The sequence below is a fragment of the Equus przewalskii genome, chromosome 9 (assembly GCF_037783145.1).
Source record: "Equus przewalskii isolate Varuska chromosome 9, EquPr2, whole genome shotgun sequence".
NCBI classification, from domain to species: Eukaryota; Metazoa; Chordata; class Mammalia; order Perissodactyla; family Equidae; genus Equus; species Equus przewalskii.
In genome coordinates, this window is record NC_091839.1 from 77,196,022 (window position 1) to 77,215,957 (window position 19,936).

General features: G+C 43.2%; 1 long non-coding RNA gene across 1 annotated transcript in view; it reads left to right on the plus strand.

Annotated features, from left to right (window-relative positions):
- The window catches only part of LOC139073412 (uncharacterized), a 37,681-nt gene extending 34,351 nt beyond the window's left edge, over window positions 1-3,330 (plus strand). Inside the window, exons 4-5 of the long non-coding RNA XR_011522115.1 lie at window positions 2,320-2,454; window positions 2,903-3,330. This is a non-coding gene — a long non-coding RNA (uncharacterized lncRNA). The remainder of the gene's footprint in view (window positions 1-2,319; window positions 2,455-2,902) is intronic.
- The last annotated feature ends 16,606 nt before the right edge of the window (window positions 3,331-19,936 follow it).

Here is a 19,936-nt window from a genome sequence, read left to right on the forward strand (position 1 = left end):
ACATTCCGTTTTTTTCAGACGGGGGGACTGTCTTTATGGTAGTTGCCATTTTCCTTTCGGTAACTGGGTCTTTCTTGAGCCTCTACTTTTTTAGCCATTAGTGCTTATGCCCTTCTACACATTTGACTTACACTCTTTTATTTACTATAGGTGAAATAATTCCTTTATTAGAAATCATTGTGAAAATCACAAAAAGTCACAGAGATTTCATGGAAATGGGGCATCTTGGCTTAATTGTTTGACTTTCAGTGTTAATTTAATGTGCATTCTTAGTTAAGTCACATAATTACTCAGTATTCAGCTTTCGCATCTGTGAAATTAATAATAGCACAGCTCAGTCCTGGATGACAATGATCATGATGAACTTCAGAATAAAATGCAAACTCCGCACAACAGGTAAGACTGTCCTCTTACCTGTTGTGCAGAAATTGAAATCCGAATGTCTAGGCATCAGTATTTTTAAAAAGCTCCCCAATTTGCTTCCAAATACTAACAAAATATAGAGAAGAGTGTGGGATTGTGTGAAGGTTTAGATGAAACAAGGTTAGCCATGCCTCATAATTGTTGAAACTGGGTGATGAGTACGTGGGAGTTCATTAGACTGTTCAGTCTACTTCTGTAAAAGTTTGAAACTTTTCATAATTAAATGTTTTTTAGAAAAGCTCTCCAGGTGATTTTAATGTGCAATCAGAATCTGCTTCCTGGGGATCCCAACCTGTAATAGGAAATATGAAACTAGAATCCTTACTGTTCTTTCTTTTTAATCTCTCTATTAACTAATTAATGACCTAATTAATTAACTAAACAAATGCTTATAAACGTTCATTCTAGGATGTGTAGGGGAGGAAGACATTTCCTGTACCCACTCTAGGTCCTTCTGGCCAGACAACAAATTAAATTCACATGAGACAGAATAACAGGAGAAAAATCAAACAAAGCTTTATAACATGTATACATGGGAGAGACTCAGGCAAACTGAGCAACTTGCCAAAATGGCAGAGTTTCTCATCTTAAATACCATCCTCAGCTAAAGGCAAAGGAGGATGTTGGGGGTCAGGGGGTCAGTTATGGGAGGTTACCAAAAAAGTACAGTAAACAAGGTTATTATGCAGATTTAAGTCCTTGCCTTCTGCATTGATAAGGGTTTCTAGAGATAAGGTCATCTCCCCTTCTTCCTGGTACAGAGAGGGAGATACCTTTACATGTGGAGATTTCCTTTACAAATGTAAACGTCTCTTAACAAAGGGTAACTTCTACTTTTCAGAGTTACTCTCATGTCTGCAGTTTTTCAAAAAAGTAAGCATCCCAAAATAATCCTAATGCCAAAGAGGCGGATCTTGGGGTGGCCAATTCCAATCCCCCAGAGCTGGAATAGTCCTAGATCCATGGCAGGCTCTGGAGTTCCCTAAGGTGCTGACAGTATAGTGGATGAGATATACCTGCAAACAAATAAGCTGTGGGTCCTATGGGGGATGACATGTTTAGGGAAGAGTAGGGCATAAAGGAAGTGTGTGTGTATGTGTATGTGTATGTGGTGTGTGTGTGGGTGTGTGTGTGTGTGGGGGTGTGTGAGGATGTGTGTGTATATGTATGTGATGTGTGAGTGTGTGTATGTGGTGTGTGCAGTGTGTGTATGGTCTGTGTGTGGTGTGTGGTGGGAGAGGTCAGTTGTGTCTCGGGGAAGCACCAGGAACTGCTTTATGGAAAAGTGACTCTGAAGGTGAGTTTGGTGAAATCCTACCCACCCTTTAAGATCCAGCTCAAATTCTGCTTCCTGCATCCTTCGTTCCTGTTACCAGACAAATATAGTCTCTATTTCCACTCTGCATTGCAACCCTTTGTTTCTACATTTATTCCAATTACATTAGGCCGTGAGTTATTATATTGTAAGTTCTTTTTTTGAAACATATGTAACTATTCATTAAACAATCTGAACTCGGTAACTCAGTGTTGGAAGCTGAGACAGTGGAGGGCTCACCTCATAAGCTTCCTGACTCTCAGGATCTCTTCGTTGCCTGATGTCCAGTGTCTTGAAAATTGTCATTTCCTATATTTTGTGTGTTTTTTTGTGGGGGTTGTTTCATACTGGAGGATAAATTTGGTCTCTGTTATTCCATATTGGTCAGAAGCAGAAGTCCCACTAAACATTTTGTTCACACAGTCCGATCCCCCCAAAATCGAACCTACATCCCCATCATATTTATATTTATTTGTAAATTTTATACACATATACTTGGGAATATGCAGAGTAAATATTAATCATATTTCTTACTATCGCTATTAGTAACAGTAAAACTTAATTTCTTTCTTCATCTTTAGATTAGAACATCGACACTCCTAGAAGTTAAAATATTTTCTTCTGGCGCTCCATTGGATCATCCGCATACTCCACAGGTCCAGGTCTGAAGGACCAGGAAGTCCAGTTCTGTGAACTTTCAAAATCCCATGAAAAAGGTACCCAAGATACTCGGTGTGGGTGATATTATATACTTTAGTTCTGAAATAAGACACTCAGAAGGAAGAGACTAGCACACCTTGGCTGATACCAACTACGTGGAAGGTTCTGTAAAAATAGTTCTTTAAAAATAGAGTCCAAAAAAAGTACATTCCTTGATCCTGTTTGGCAAAATTCCCATTGTCTTTTCCCTTTCCCTTGGTCAGGCCTTATTTACATGTCAAAATGGTCCATAAATCTTCAACGCATTCTCAGCACTATGTGAGGTAATGTGGGGGGATGCAGAAGGTCTTCTAAGACAAACGCCCATCTTGAGTTCAGCCATATTGGCTTTCCCGCCTGTGTCAAGGGTGAGATGCGCCGTGGGTGGGCCTTCAGCACTTGCACATTCTTCTGTTCCCAGGGTCGGGCTAATTCAGTTTTCTGCTCCATGTTGGCTCCGTGTAGGCCCATCCTCTTCCAAGTTCCTCCGCCGTGACTAGAGATGGCTACATTCTGCCGAGGAAACCAGCAGGGGTGTGGGCAGCCAGCTGCAGATCTCAGGCATCAGCACCCACTCAGGAACAGCCCAACGGAAGAGATGCACAGGGCAAGGCCTGGTGTTGAGGGGGCGGGGGGGGGGGGGGGGCGGGTCGGGTCGGTGCACAGAGCTCTCTGCCGTCTCAGCCGCTCTCCCCCAGTCTCCACGAATTCACCCGCCTGGGAGCTCCTACTTAGTTCTTTGGGATGAAGAATTGTTTTATCTATCTTTGCGTCTTTCAAACTCTTCTAGAAAAGCGACCTGAACATTATAAGAACTCAATAAAAGTATGCCGAATTAAATGAAATAGATTCTCCTTATACTGTATTGCTCTATTAAACTTTGTCGTATCATTTGAAGTTTGAGTTTATCCATGCGCCTTAATTGGCAATCAATATTAATTTAGGAAAGAGTACTGGTTTAAAAGAAAAATACGTCAAGTTGGAAAGAGAACCTTTTTTTTGTTGGTCAAAAATGGACACTGCTCTTTTCAAAGAGAGCTATAAATAAACACCCTAATTTTCCTGTTCCCTGAGAGAGGCGCACTAGCCAGCCGGGCGCAGCCTTGAATGTTAATTTTGCTCTATTGAAAGCACCTGGGATTCAAAGGCTTTCCTTCCCTGGCTGGCACAAGAGCTGTTTTATCTGCTGCCTAGACTTTGGAATGACCCAATTCTGTCACTTTTGTGAGAACAAATAATTAAAAGAAAGTTGGTTGACAGAGATAAAAAGTACAGAAAAAGAAAAAAGCGAAGTGCAGGAAAAATATCAACGAGGGGCTTTCTGGGCACTTGGTTAGTTTGGAATGAGGTCCTATTCTTTTGCTTTAAACTTGATAAATTCAAGGCTGTTCCTAATGCTTGGTATGAAAGTTCTGGCATCGCCAGTGAAGGGCCTGCGGGCTCACACCAGGGGGCACGTTAGTAAACCTACTGATCAGGCTTCGAGGGACACAGGGAGCGAAGAGGCTCCGCCCACCTATTGGCGACTGACCAACGCTTCAGCCCACTGCGCCCTTAACGCACAAACCTAATCTCCTGCAGGCAATGCACCGAAGCAAGCAATTTTAGAAATGAACTTACCGTGAGAAATTCCCGAATAAGTGTTTCTGCTATCCATAACAGGACTTTTGCTTTTTATTTTTTCCAACTCCAATGAGCACAGAACAAGGACATGATGGGCCAGCATTGCAAATAAGTACAATTTACTGCATAAAAATGGTTTTTGAACACTAGAAAACTTGTATTTTGACAAAAATCATGAGATATCACAAACAACAACAGGCATTTAAAAAAAATATTTCTGTCAGCTTTTTGGTGACTAATACTCCCGCCAAGAGCTACTAGAAACACTGGATAAAATATTTCAGAATATTTATTTGAAAGCCTCAGAGACCTACCGAGGCAGCTATGGCTTAGGGGGCCAAATTCCAGAGAGAAGAAAAGCGCAATCATGTGAGCCGAACATGAGGCTTCACCTCTTACACTGTTTGCCAGTCATGAGCAGCACTGGGAAGCTGTGAAACTGAGAATCCAGTCTTAGGAGACTGAAGTTAAAAAAAATTGGATTCAGAATCCACCAAGGAGGACAAGTGCTAGCTTTCAGTTGGGACCTTAAAGCTGCTATACACTGGGAGCAGGAGGAACTAGAGAGGGAGAAGCCTTGACAGTGACTGAAGCTCAGGTCTGAGATAGTTCAATCCACGATTAGATTAAGGTCAGCTGTCCTCCTAATCGTTTAACAGAAGGAAAAGCACTGAGAACCTTAAATTTTATTTAGATTTTCTTTTTCATACCCAATATCTGACATTCAGTAAGAAATTATCAGGCATAACAGGTAATAAGATGAAAGGACTAAATACCAAGAGAAAAAACAGAAAATATAAACTGACCCATAGAAGGTCTAGATTTTGGAGTCCTCAGACACAGAATTTAAAATATCTGTGATTAATAAGTTCAGGAAATTTCAGTAGAGGACTAGAAGCCTATATTACAAAATCAAAAGGAAATTGTGAAACTGAAAATTTTAGTAATTGAAATTAAGAATTCAATATATAGATTAACACTATATTAGCCAGGCTGAAGGGGATAGCGCCTACCTGTGGGGAATAGGGAGGGGTAGTGATGTGGGGTAGAGAGGGTCTTCTGGGATTCCAGTGATATTCTCTTCCTTTTATCTGGTTCCATGGGTGTATTCACTTTATAATAACCCATCAAGTTATAGACACGTGATTTGTGCTCTGTTACGTATGTGTGTTAACTGGTGAGACTTTTTTATTAAAGCACATGAAATACCCCCACACAGACTCTGAAATTCTTGGAGGGACGGGGTGCTTCAGGAAGCGAAACTGTTGTAGGTGGGGCAAACACCAAGCAAAAATGGATAACATTTTCGGGAGAAAAACGGTAGACTTTTAAAGGACTTCCTCTGAACTTACTTGCTAGACTAACTGGCATTTCCCGCGCCCTCTGTTCAACCTTCTGACGGATGCCCACGGAATGTGGAACACTCAGCTAGGACGTTCACATGCTTTTTCCATTTGCTAGGCTGTGGGATTACAAGAGCCAGTTGTGTTTACTACTAAACCTGAATAAAAATGGTTTTTGAACACTAGAAAACTTGTATTTTGACAAAAATCATGAGATATCACAAACAACAACAGGCATTTAAAAAAAATATTTCTGTCAGCTTTTTGGTGACTAAACCTGAAACTAAGCCTCTTGTACTTGTTCCTTTCATGACAAGATTTAATTAAATATTATATAAACCGACGACATTTGAGTGCAAAAAAACCCTGTTTCTGTGAAAAGTGTACTGCTTCCTCAATAAAGGTGAGTCAGTAGAAAAGAAAAATAAACAGACTGCACAGTGAATAAGGTCATTCATTGATGAATAAAGGTTATTGAGCAATGACCTTTTGTGTGCACACACCATTAATGTATTATCCATTGAGAAGGAGGTGTGTACCCACATGGACATTCAAACATGTGTGTAATAAAGATAACCTAATAATTCCTACTTCACAGACTCGTTCTGAGAACCAAATTAGGTGATATATCTAAACGACTTAGAAAACATAGGCTAAATGGCAACTATTATTATTAGTCATTAATATAGAAAAGCCAGATTTTGGATTTGAGTCCTTGAACAGAAATAGCTGCATTTCATGAGGATTCTTTTTTAAAGTTTTACTGTGTTACGAAATAATTTGCTGACTTAGGTAAAAACTTGTATCATCCTAAAAATGGTCTTACTCTGGCAATACTGAAACCAAGTGGGCCCCTATTAGTAATTGGAAATGTATGCAAATCATATGGATTAATAATATTTAAGCACATTTTTCTTTGCTGGACAGGGACAATCATAGAAAATTAAAAGAGATTGTTACATTTGATCACTGAAAAAACCATAAACTGAACGAGAAAATTGCATGGGTTAAATCAAAATTAACTCATTTATTTCCCACTGTCCCTATAAATTCTATGGTTTGCAACTTCTCGTGCGTGACAGAAATTTAGGGTAAGCCCCCTTGATCTTAAAGAGGATCACAGACTTCTCTGATCACATTCAAGTAATAAAAACAATCCCAATTCAGTAATAGTAATATGCAGTGCCTGAACTCCATTCGAGGTTCAGCCTCTCTCTCTTCCCAGATCAGGCCGCTGCATGGCTGGCCACCAACAGTGGGAGAGGGAGCAGGATTGGCTGTTCCACTCTTTCCCTGGCTGGCCTGCTACCTCACCTCCTTCTTGCTACCTCCATTTCTTTCCCCTCCAGGATCGGAGCTGTGTGAAAGAAAGGGAGAAACGGAAAGGAAAAGCCTTTCTTAACAGCATGGGCTTTCCCTGGGCTTGGGATGTATTTGAAGCTGTCTCTCTCTCCTAGGGCCATCTTTCCCCATCTCGGGGAAGTCACAGCTACCATCCCTGTTGTGGGACATTGTATGTCCTCTGGCTGCTCACCTGTGGTTTCTTTTTTAGCCTCTGGGCATACAGTGGTTGGTCCTCCTGTTGGGGTCATTTGTCCTGCCTTGGATAGGCTCTCTCTTGTGGCCCACATGCAAGGACACACTCATGCAACCATTTCCCCCACCAGCCCTGTGAACACAGGTGACCCCCAGTGCAGTAGCCTCTGTTTGCTCCAGCATCAGAGCAGCTGACCAGCCTGCCGCTGCCCCCTGCATGCATCTGGACACTAGAGCCTGGGTGCACTCAGTGTGCAGGGGACACTCATCAAACTCCCCAGTTTCCCAGGCTTGAGGTGGGGAGAGGTGCTTACCTCTTTAGGGCTGTGTCATCCAGCACATTAACCATCAGACCCCCGACCTTTCCATCTCTAACTCTTCCTGCCTCTCCAACCTCTAGTTTGGAGGTGGGAGGTATTTTCACAAATTCCTTCTGAAATCTTGCATAGTGGTTTCACAACTTACTTTGCACTGTGGCATCTGTTGTCTTGGATCTTCAACCCAAATGAGACATAAGTAATTCTCTCCCCTTAAGTGATTTTTTACACAACTGGAATGGCAACGAAAGCCTACCAAATTCATTGATTTCTGTCTAAATGTGTAAGTGCTTACTTACTAAGTATCTGTGGAATGCCGAGTAAGTGTGCTAATACAAGTTTCCTATTTGTAGACGTCATTTGACTAAATGGCCATCATGGGAGATGGGGAACGTTTCCTCTGAGACCTTTTGAACTGAATTAAGTTGTCATGTTAGAATGGGTTTGGGCTGCCTTCCCTGAGATCAGTGGTAGGGACCAAGGCCTGTGGCAGCCTTTTCCTCATCCAGGATTCTAGAACCAACGGTGCTAAACTTGTGAAAAACGTCTGAGCTTCACGTTCCAGAGGTAACTCCCTTTATCTTACTCGCTCCTGAATTCCGTGATTCGTTCATGTACGGTATTTTAGACTCTGAGAAAATGGATTGAAAGCCTCACTCACCGTGTTTGTTCTGGCTCCCAGCTGCTAAATAACCCTCCAATCAGTCTGTAAAAGGGAAGTTTCACTTAATAATCAGGCTTCTTCAGACCCCTGCTGGAAAGAAATCAGGTGCTCCTTGGAAGGGTTCCGAGGGCGGCATCCAGGGGCGGGCGCTACGTCTGGTCCAGGCGAGGCAGACACAGTCTTGGGAACTGGAGTGGTAGGTAACCGCTGTCTCCACAGAGGGAGGAGATGAGCTGCAGGGCCAGGAGGAGTAATTACCAGCAAACGACTCTCATGCTGGGGAGACAGAGGCTGCTTCCCTGCCCTGCCACCCTGAGAATGGATCCGAAGTCCTTCTTGTGCCTGAAAGTCTGTATCACCATCACCTCTGACCCCTTCTCCGCTTTGGCCACTCCAGCCACACTCATCTTCTTCGTGTGACTCAAACAAGGCAGCTCCTATTTGCCTCGGCCTTGTCACTTGCTGTTCTCTCTGCCTGGAAATGGCTTCCCCCAGATCTGCACATGGCTCACTCTCCTTTCTTTCAAGGCTCTGCTCTGGTACCATTTCTACAAAGAGGGCTTCTCTGACGGTCCTCCTTAAAATAGCTCACAGCTCCCCACACCAGTCACCCTATTCCCTTATCCTGATGTATTTCAGGGCATCTGCCCTGCCTCGTGTATTAATTCTTATCTGTCTATTTGCTTATTTTCTGGGTCCCCCACTTCAGAGTGCGCCTCTGAAGGGCAGGGACTTTATCCACAGCTGTTCCCCAGCACCTCGAAGGCTTCGTAGGGGATCCATAAATGTTTCTTGAATTATTGGGTATTGTTCTATTTGCTTTTCATTTTTGTTTGTTGTATGAGATGATGTATCTCATCTGCACAGAAGTCTGATAGTGTGACTTACAAGCTAAACTGGGAAAGTCTTACAACCCGAACTTGGACCATCAGAACTGACACTCCAAAAATTGAGCCTCTGACTTTCTTCAAAACCACACAAGAAGATGACCATGTGTTAGTTTCCTCCGGCTCCCACAACAAATTGCCGCAATCTAGATGGCTTAAACAATAGAAATTTATCCCCTCACAGTTTTGGAGGCTAGAAGTCCAAAGTCAAGGTGTTGGCAGGGCCACACTCTTTCTGGGGCTCTAGGGGGCATCCCTCCTTTGCTTTTTCCAGCTTCTGGTGGCTGGTGGCATTCCTTGACTCCAGTCTCTGCCTCCATCTTCACGTCACCTTCTCTGTGTCTGCATGTCTCTCCTGTAAGGACACTTGTCCTTGAATTTAGGGCCCACCTGGATAAACCAGGACGATCACCTCATCTCAGAACCCTGAATTTAATTACTTCTGCAAAGACTCTTTTTCCAATGAGGTAACATTCCAAGTTGTGGGGAGTAAGCCGTGGACCCATCTTTTTAGGGGTGCACTACAGACAATGGAGCTAAAATTTGAGCTCCGTGTTTCTGACTCATAGTTAAACTTACGAAGCCTGCGATTTCCATTTAGATGTCAACATTTCAAAAAGCTACCTTCAAAAGGAAATATAAAGTGCCTTAATATAAAGCACTTGGCACAAATATATTTTGATATTTAACCAACGGGGAACAGACTTAAACTGACTTTCCCCAGCACACACTGAACGGTCCTCCCACCCAGCCCTGGGGGAAGGTGTGGGCAGGCAAGGCTGGCCTTTGCCGTGGCCCCTTCTTCCCCTTCGTGACCCCGTTTCTTTGTTAGCAGCATCCCCTTCCCTCTTCGGTACCGTATTAATCCACCGGCAGCTTCTCAGGACAGTACTTCATGTCTTCAACCTTGCCATCCCACATTCATCCAGGAATCTTCCACTTTCTTTTCTTCCCTTGTGTCTATTGAAGTAGTATGGCTGGTCCTTGATATTTTTTTATTTACTATTTAGGTTTTGCTTGGTAATCATTGACACCCCTGTTATGGGTTGAATTGTGTCCCCCCCCAAAACATATTGAAGTCCTAGCCCCCCTGTATCAGAATGTGATCTTCTTTGGAAATTGGGTCTTTACAGAGCTAATCAAGTTAAAATGAGGTTATTAGGGTGGGCCCTAGTCTAACATGACTGGTGTCTGTGTAAAAAGGGGAAATTTGGACACAGAGATAGACATGTACAGAGGAACGATGGTCACATGAAGACGGAGGGTTGGAGAGATGCGTCTACTTGCCAAGGAGTGCCAAGGGTTGCTGGCCACTGCCATAAACGCAGAAGAGGCAAGGAAGGATCCTTCCTCAAGGTTTCAGAGGGAGTGTGGCCCTGCTGACACCTTGATTTCAGACTCCTGGCCTCCAGAACGGTGAGACAATAAATGTCTATTGTTTTGAGCCACCTGGTCTGTGGCACTTTGTTATGGCAGCCCTGGCAAATTAATACAAACCCTAAATGACGTAGTCTCCCTTTCTTTAGCACACAGAACTCAGTCTCATCCTGCCGCTGCCCTCTGAATCGCTGTCTGGGTTTCATCAGCCTCAGAAAATTGGTGAGATTTGGAGGAACGCAACAAAGGCTAATCGTTTGTTTGAAGTTCCAAAGAAGACTTTAGGAGAATTACTCCAACATTTGGGGCAAGTGAATGCATGAGTAATAGTTGAAGATAAAGGCTTATTTATATAATCTCAAGTTGGCTAGGGAATATGTTAGTTCATATAAAGAAGCTGCCTAATTATTTACTTAATCACAGTTTAAGATTTAAAATGATTTAAGAAGACAGGAATCCTGTTGTGAGAATAATTGGGCACTGGGCTAAGTCTGGAATAATTGTCTCACATGAACTTATGAATTTACTCATAAGACTCATATGAAAGTAGGCATTTTCCCCTTGTCTTCCTCATGCTCTATTGGCATGCACCGAGCCTCCCTGCAGGGCACAATCTTTGCTCCTGCACGCGTGGCACATCCAATTTCCAGGGGCAGAGAGCAGAAGGAGCCATTGGTAATGCCCAGGATGCTGACGTGGGCGGGGCCCTATCACAGGAGGTTCGAAGGCCTCCTGTATCTCTAGCTGAGGAAGGTGCTTCTCAGTGGGTGGTACTATTATGGGTTCTCCTCACTGTTTGAGTATTATTTAGATGGGAAAAGATATCTACTTGAAATGTAATTGGTAGTTGTATACTATCTTTAACTCTGAGAAGAAAATTTTCGCTATAACCTGTCTATTGTGGACATTTGGTCATCTAAGATACGCACGTCTTCTTATTTCCACTCTATATGAAAGTAAGATATTAACTCAAATTCTTAGAAAAGGGATCACCTTCCCAGAAAATATGTGCATTTTACCAGGGTTCTTTATCCAAACACATTAATACCTGTATCTCCTATACTCTGTAAAGTTGATGAGGGTGGATGTTTCTGGTACGGGACTTGCCTAATGTTTCTCAAAGCGCACAGCAGGATGGCTGCCCACTCTGTCTTTACATAAAGTCCGTCCTGAAAGCTTGGCAGAATGAAAGTTCAGCACTGTGTGCAAACTCTGATGGTCAAGCAGTAGGTGGTATCCCAGCTCACACGAGAACAAAAGGGTCATGCAAAGTTCCCGAACGGAGTTCATGTCAAACTTTCCTTATGCAGGACGGGGGACCATCATCGCCTGTTGCCAGTGAGACCAGTGTCCCACCAGACTCCTCACAGATGACGTTTCCATGAACTTCCTTAAGTCACCATCAAGTAGTGTTGGGTAAGTGTCACCATTTGGTGACTAGTGCTGCGAACCGTCTAACCTGGAAGGTGTTCACAAGCTTCTTGAGCACATTAGACCTAACGAAACCCACCTCCTAATAGTCTGCTTTTCCTCAAGAGCCTGAACTCACAAAAAAGAAAATCAAAATCTCACTCCAACTTCCCCCTCTTTTATTTAATTACCATGTTTAGCTAATGTTTAATTACCATGTAATAATATTTTCCATTGTAAATATCTAACATTTTAGATTAAGTGATTTTAATTTTAAATTAAATTAAATCTTTGAGGGCCAGTCTGGTGATCTACTTTCCATGCATAACCGCTTCAATGGAGAAATGTGTTCATAGTTCCAAACTATTGAGTTATTATTAGACTTGGACTTTTGGTTTGCAATCTCCTGATAATTTGGAAGAAAAAAAATATATATACACACGTATATATCACCAGATACATATTTTACTTCGATATCAGCATGCAAAATGTGTCATTTTTTTCCACCCTTTAAATAAAATGCAAGATTTTCGAGATCTCCATCTTGCTGTAACAGCGGGAAACTCAATCTCACTCATGATTAGATCCCCTCTCGCCAGTCCCAGCATGGTTATTCAAAGGTCCAAGAGTCTCATCCAGGCAGGTCTTACGTGAAGGGCCCTCTGGTCTTCAGTCTTCATGGTCACTGCAGATGGTGGTGGCAGCACAGAGGAGGCAGATGGGTCTGCTGGTCTCATTAGCGAAGGGGCAGAGAGATCTTTGCTGAGCATCGAGTCCCCTTCCCAGGCTCTAGCTTGTCTAGGGGCACCAGATAGGTATTCCTTCCCCAGGGCTCCTGCCATCTGCTCTCTCTCTGTCCTCCCACTGCCCAGTGCCACCTGCCCAGGTGGGGAGGGGCCCTGCTCCTCCTTCAGGCCCCCGTCTGCTGTCGGAGCAAGCTGTTTCAGTTCAGGCCACTCTGCACCCCACCCCAACCCCATAGCTCTCCATTCCTCACCCACAGCCCCCATAAGGCAGAGATTTTAAAAATCTTTTGAGGCGAGCCGGGTGGTGCAGTGGTCAAGTGCCCACGTCCTGCTTTGGCGGCCCGGGGTTCGCCGGCCTGGATCCCGGGTGCAGACATGGCACTGTGTGGCAAGCCATGCTGTGTTAGGCGTCCCACGTGTAGGGTAGAGGAGGATGGGCAAGAATGTTGGCTCAGGGCTAATCTTCCTTGGGAAAAAAAAAAATCTCTTAATGCTGCACTGGGAGTAAAGGCAGTCACAAATCTTCTGGATTTGAGTCCTTGCTTGTCACCAAGCTTGGGGCTGTGGGGAAAGAATGCTCCTCATTCTTTCTGATTCTTCTGTAGGCAAACAAATGAAATAGAAAGCAAGCAAAAGTAGCAAAAAACAAAAAAAAAACAAAAAGCCCCACAAAATTAATATCTTAAGAAACTGCCCTTCAATGCATGCATACTTGTGATTGAACTCTGACTTTCTTAATCTTGTAAGGTGCTTTCCATAGCTGAGCAGTTAAATGTCATACTTCATGAAATTGTCATCGAGTCTTTGCAAAGGCTGATAGAAGATACTGTTTGCGTTGCATTTTGTGTGACTCTAAAGAGATCGATCATTCTAGTTTTTTAAATTGCACTTATTCCAGAAAGGTTCCCACCTTTGTGTAACATACACGCTCAACCCCAAAACATTTAAAAATAGTTGTTGAGATGAGAGGCACGGTTTACCGGCAGGGTGCAGCTGCTCCCGCGTGATGCTTGCTGAAGAAAGGGGGGAGACTCAGCCCTGAGTTAGCTTCTTCCTTGCTCCCCTCTCCGTGCGAGCCTCTCTCTAGAGTCAGTAGCAGAGTCAGAAAGAGTTACACACCCATGAGGCACAAATCTATTATTTATCATCCTCCAAAGAGAATCATTTCAGAAGAAAGATATAAGGTTGGGTAATACTTGTAAGAATTGAGTGGATTTTTTGAAAAGGTCTTTTTTCTTTGAAAACCAGCTTCCTTCAGTTTTCTTGGAAAAATTTGAAAACCCTGCAAAGCCGATGACGATAAATACAGCCCTTGGCCGGCTTTCCCTGTGTTGGAGGTGCTGATGTAGTTTCCTTTCTTTAGTTATTTCAGGGAATTGAGCTCATTTAAATTTCACCATTAAAAAAAAAATTCCACCCCCAAACAGTGCTGTTCCGTGTTGGTTGAATAATTCACGAACGGGCAGATGGAAATGCACAGAGAGCCACAAGCTCAGTGTCCCTTCATATTTGCACCCTCTGTTAAATCTGCCCTATTCGCTCCACAGCGGTTAAAGCAGCACATGGGATGAAGCAACAAAATCAACTTCCCCACTAAAATTCCACATTTATGAGGGTTTATTAAAAGCCCTCCTGGCTAAGCAATGTGTCTCCAGAATCGTAGAGAACAGGACAGAGTAACTAGAACCCAGGCATTGTACTACACAATAAGCAGCCTTCCAAAGAATTATTCTCCCGGTTCTGAGTTTCTCTATTCCTTAAAAAATTTTTTTGGGGAAAAATGCAGTTATTGTTTTACCCATTCAAAGCACAAACAGAAAAGTAGAACTAAAGCCACCGCCGTGTTTTCCTGCGACTCTCAGCCCAGGCCTCCTGCCGGGCAGCAGTGGGGGCCGAGTGACTCAGGGAATTAAGCATCCGGCTCGCCACCCGGGACCTCCATCGAATTTTCAGTGACCTTGTGAAAATTGCTTCAAGCATCTGTGCCTCTGCTTTTAAAAGGTGAGGAGAATAATATCAGCCTCTTACCAAGGGAGTAGGGTGCAAAGCAAATGACTGTAATTGAAAATGCATTGCTAGTGGTTTGTGATGAGCTGTGTTCAACCCTACCCGGCGCAGGATGACTAGAAGGTGAGTGATGACAAGGAGCCTGCTGTGTTTCTAGAGCTGCAGTTCAGCCAGGTGGCAGCTGGAAGTCATTTGAAGGCTTTGCCAAGGTAGGAGGGCATGAATAACTCGTTTTAGTCCTAAAGAAATGAAACATTAACACCTGCATAATCAGGCATTTCAATAAGAATAAAGAAATATGTCTACTTCTAGGTTAGCCTGAGACCCTAGAGGCCTCAGAAGTCATTCAGCTCACCACTACCCAGGCCTCGTAGTATAGGATCCACATTCCCAAGTGGGGCCATTTCCCATGGAAGACTCTCTCCATCTCCTGGTGAATGTGTTAGGCGGCAGTTATTCCTGATCATGAGCTGAATTCTGATTCCCTGCAACGTCTCTCTATTGGCTCTGGTCCTACTATCTGAAGCAATAGAACCAGTCTATTCCTTCTTCCACGTGACAGGCTTTCAAATTATTGAAGTCAGAACTCCCACTTTTCTGTCTTTAGCTAAAATATTTCCTATTGCATTGCTTATATGGAATAGTGCCCGTAGCTTCTCATCATCATTGCCATCTTCATTATTGTTTCTCTTAAAATGTATTTTTCAAAACAGGTCACTACCTCAGGAGGTGGGTCTAACAGTTCAAAGCATAGTGAGGCCTCTTGTGCTTAAATTTTCATCACAAATATTTATCGGGTGTCCTCTGTGTGTTTGGTACTATGGATATAGTGATGAACAAAACAGACATAATTCCTTTCCTCATGAAGCTCACGTTTGGGATGGTAGAGGTGAAAGAAGGAGACCCCATCTCCCAAAAGAAAGTTACAAAAAAGTCAACAAAGTAATTCCAAGTCTTGAGATGTGTTGTGGTGGAAATGGCTGATTGATACTTGGCATCCATTCCCATCTCCTTCCAGTTTGTCTTCCTTCGCTGTGTAGCCTGAAAAGCCAACACTACACTTTCCAGACTGCTTTGTAGGTAGGATTCCGGATGAGAATTCAGTTCTCAAATAAATGCAACCCAGCTAGGCCCTTGTTAAGGAGTTTTATTCTAAACGCAATGAAAAGCCATTGAAGGATTTTAAGCACTGTTCCAACATTTATAGCTTTAATAGTTTTAAATATCCGATAAGGCTGATCTCCCCTTACTTCTTTTTATTTTTGAAAATTTTAAGCTTTTTTTGCTCAGTTATTCTTCTAGATGAAGTTTAGAATAATTTTTTCAATTTAAAAAATTCTACTGTGGATGATTGCATGCGGTTAAGCTTAAAAATTAATTTGAGAACACACAATTTAATTTTTTCATCCTCAACATATTATATCTATCCACTTAAATTTTCTCTCTCTCAGTAAATTGAATAGTAGACTAAACATACTAAATATTGCTACAATAGGGAGTTATTGGAGTACTGTGAGAGCTTCTAATAGTGGAAGCTAAGCCATACTCAGGATTACAGGCAAGTCTTTCCAAAAGTGACATTGCAGTCGAGTCTTAGAGAATGAATAAGAGTTCACTGGGCAGAGAGAGAGAGGGAGGGAGGAGAGTTCCAGACAATTTGATCAAATTATTGAAAGGTCCAGAGGCAAAAGAGAGTCTGAGACGGTGCTTCAAGGCACTGGAAAAGTTTGATATGGCTAGCACATAAAGTCCAAAAGGAGATGGGGACAAAAATTGACTAATCTAGGTAAGCAATGACCAAAATATGAAGAGCTGTGTAAGCTGTATTTCGGTATTTAGATGTGTATTTGGAGTTTAGACGGAAGAACCAACTTGATGTGGCAATAGAAGGGCAGGGATGGTATGGAAAGGAAGCTGTCAAGGAGAATGCCCAGGTTTCTGGCTTGGGAACTGGGAAAATAGCAGTGCCTTTTACAGAGATAAGGAGAACAAGAGATGGTTCATATCTGGGAGGGAAAGATCATAAATGCACTTTTGTGTCTGTTGAATTTGAGGTGCCTGGGGACACCCAAGTGGAAATGTCCAGCAGACATTTGAATCATAACCAAAGAAGATGAAAACCACAGAGGAGTGGTGCAGGTGGAGAGACTGATTTTTGAATCATCGTGGTAACTGAAGTCATGGAAGTGGACAACATCAGCCAAGGACGGTGTCAGGATCAAGTACAAGAAAAACCACACGTAACTTCTGCTTTGAAGCCCAAGGATGACGTCAGTGAAGTTAGAAGTCCCATTACACTGGTGTCTCTGCTGCACTCATGTAAACCTTCTGGTCTGTTTCACACAAACTCTAGCGAGACCATCTGGCTGCAAGTGGCAGATACTCAACTCAAACTAGTTTAGGGAAAAACAAAAGGAGCATGGGCTCAAAGAACCAGGAGATCCAAGTTAGACTTCAGACACAACTGCATCCAGGGTGCTCCAAGGCTTATTTCTGATTTGCAACCTTCTCTAAGGAAGCTCCTTCTACAAGGTAGACAAGATGAGCCCCAGCCAACCCAGCTCACAGCCTCAAAGCTTAGCACTATCAGTGGAAAGAATACTGCTTTTTCCAAGTGTACGTACATTAATCCTAGAGAAGACATCGATTGGCCCTGCCTAGGACTTATGACCAACCATAATTCAATTGCAGTGGCCAGGATAATGGAAACCCAGATCGGCAGCTCTCAGAAAACTTAAAATTCTTGAGATCCACTCTAGACCTGAATCAGAATATCTAAGGAAGAATCCCAGGTGTTAATACTTTTTACAAGCTGCTAGAGTGACTCTTATTGAAGGGGTTCACAGATCGTGTTTTGAGAAACACTGCAAGCTCCCCAACTGGCTGGGACAGGATGTTGCCTGAGAAGACCTCAGGTCTGCACCCTGTCAGTCTCGGTGAAGCTGGAAAACGTTCAGGCTTTTGAGTGGACTTGGGCTCAAATCTGGTGTGGATCACTTTATTAAACGTATGACCATGCAATTCATTTAACTCTCCTGACATTTAGTTTCTTCCTCTCAGTACACAGGGAAAATAGTTACCTAGAATGGCTCTGCAAGGTTAAACAAAACATCTGTGAGGTCTGACTGCCAGTCGCTCTCCCCACTGCTCAGGCCCCTCAGGTCCAGGACTAGCATCTAGGCCTTCCGCTGCTCTGGGGATGGGTCCTGCCTCCTGTATCATCTGCCATTTGTTGCCTAAGACTCTTCCCAATGTTCAGTCCTTCCATAGCCATTCAGGTCCCTACCTCTGCATTTCCAGGATGCTAAATTCTGCCCTCCCACCTAGACCATCACTGTCACTCTGCCCCACCTTCTACCTGTCATACCTTCTACCTGCCCCCACCTCCCCTCCTCACCCAGCCTGCTCACTGATCTCCACATTCCATACTTCTGACCCCTGGCTCTAGGCCTGGAATATATTTTCATGTGCAAAGTGGTAGCATTGCCTTCAGATGAAAGCTAATCTTGGCTTTTAGAGAGTGCTAGATTGCAAAAGAAATAGCAATTATCACTCTTTTTCAGGAGAAAACATCTCATTTAAAGGACTTGATAATAGTCAGACTCATGAGACTCTTCCTTGAAGAGCTGCACTTAGAGAAAAACAGACAAGAACCCACAAATGCCATGTTGCATTCTCCATATATTTGGTCCTTCAGCATTTTTAATTTTTTTTTTTTTTTTTTTTTTTTTTAGTGAGGAAGATTGGCCCTGACCTAACATCTGTTGCCAATGTTCCTCTTTTTGCTTGAGGAAGATTTTCACTGAACTAACATCTGGGTCAATCTTCCTCTATTTTGTAGGTGAGTTGCCACCACAGCATGGCTTGATGAGTGGTGTAGGCCCATGCCTGGGATCTGAACTCACAAACCCAGGCTGCTGAAGTGGAGCATGCTGAACCTAACCATTAGGCCACTGGGCCAGCCCCTTTCATTGTTTTTTAATATTCCTTTTTTCCAGCTGCCATCTTAGGAGAGAGAAAAGCAAAGAGGACACAGAAAATTAACCTTAATTGAAAAAGAAAATGACTCTACTTACGAAAGCCCTGATGGGATCGACATAGCACATATTAGAAATGGGACAATGAATGAATTGATGTCAGAACTCCATGAACTTACACCAACAGACAGTGTTTCACCAGGTGAATAGGCAGGCTATCAGACTGCTACAAAATATGTACCGAAAAGAGGTTTGTACAACTGCATTTCTGTGAAGATGCTGTGAAAGCCCAGCCTTTTCAGCTTCAAGCTTTCTTGGATGTTAATGCACTGAGTTGTGTTTTGCATATTCTGCCCTTCTCTGTGGTTGTTGGGTTGGTGCCAGAAAATGTTAGTGGAGCTTTCACTCACATCATCCAATGACCTTTATTCTAAACTTTATTCCTTACATTTAAGAGGCATTTTTCTTCTAAGGAACTCAAAGGGGCAAGATACTATTTTGGTATTATCTTGTCCTATATTATCCTATTTTTTTCCTCCCCATATTTTCTTTGTTGAAATGCTCATAAGCCTGGCCCTCCTCACCTCCAGAGAGGAGGGGGCAGGATTGACTTGGAAATCCTGGCTTTTCCTGTCCAAATCCAAAGCCCTGGAGGGAGGGGAAAATTTGTGGGCCCACGGAAAGTGACCTAAACAAGCATAGTGGGGAAAGGATTCCACAAGGTGAGAAATATTCCCCAGGGCTCAGGGCTGTGGAGAAAGAGATGGGAGAGCTCATGCTCTGCTTTCTGGCAGTGCTATCAGAGGGGCAGCAAGACCTCTGAGGTCTTAGACGCCAAGAGTAGGAGGGGCTAAGAGCAAGACCATGGAGGCCAAGGCTTTGTGGGTTCTCCAACCAGTGTCATAAACCCAATGTGTCCAGGTTCCTGGTGGGCCGCATAAATGGGCTGGTGCAAAACTCTGGAGTATGTGCCCTGCCCAAAGGCTGTGAGGGCAAGACAAAGGTGACCTATTGTTCTTGACAAGTTTTGGCCCATGGTCCAGGGGCCACATTTCATGGGACAATGGCTGTCTTAGTAGCATCTAGTGTGGGCAGATTACTAAGGTCCAGGGTGTACCCAATGCCTTGGTGCACATCAGCTCCCAAATATTGTCTTTAACTCAGAGGGGAACGGGAGGGGTAAAATCTTGAAATGACCCTGGTTAACTACTCATAGAAGTTTTAGGGTGAGGCTTAAAATAGAGATTAAGCTGAGTTATAGAGATTTTCACAAGTTTCTTATACACCTGACTTTGTGGGCTGATACTCCTGTCATCAGAGAGGGGTCTAGGATAGTTTTGGCTTCACCAGTGTGAATCTTGATGCTACTAATAACCAGCTGTGTGATCCTAGGAAAGTTGTTTTGCATTTCAAGCCTCAGTTTCTTCATCCGTTAAAGGGGACCAGTAGTAATATCTCTAGAAAGGTTGCTGTGTTAAATGAGACAATATCGGTCAAGGACCTGGAATGATGCTTGACTCCTAAGAAGCAGGCACTCACATTGTAACTCTTGGTACCAATGATGTTGATACCTTGTGCTCTTTGCCTCATAGAGAATTTGGTGAAATGATAA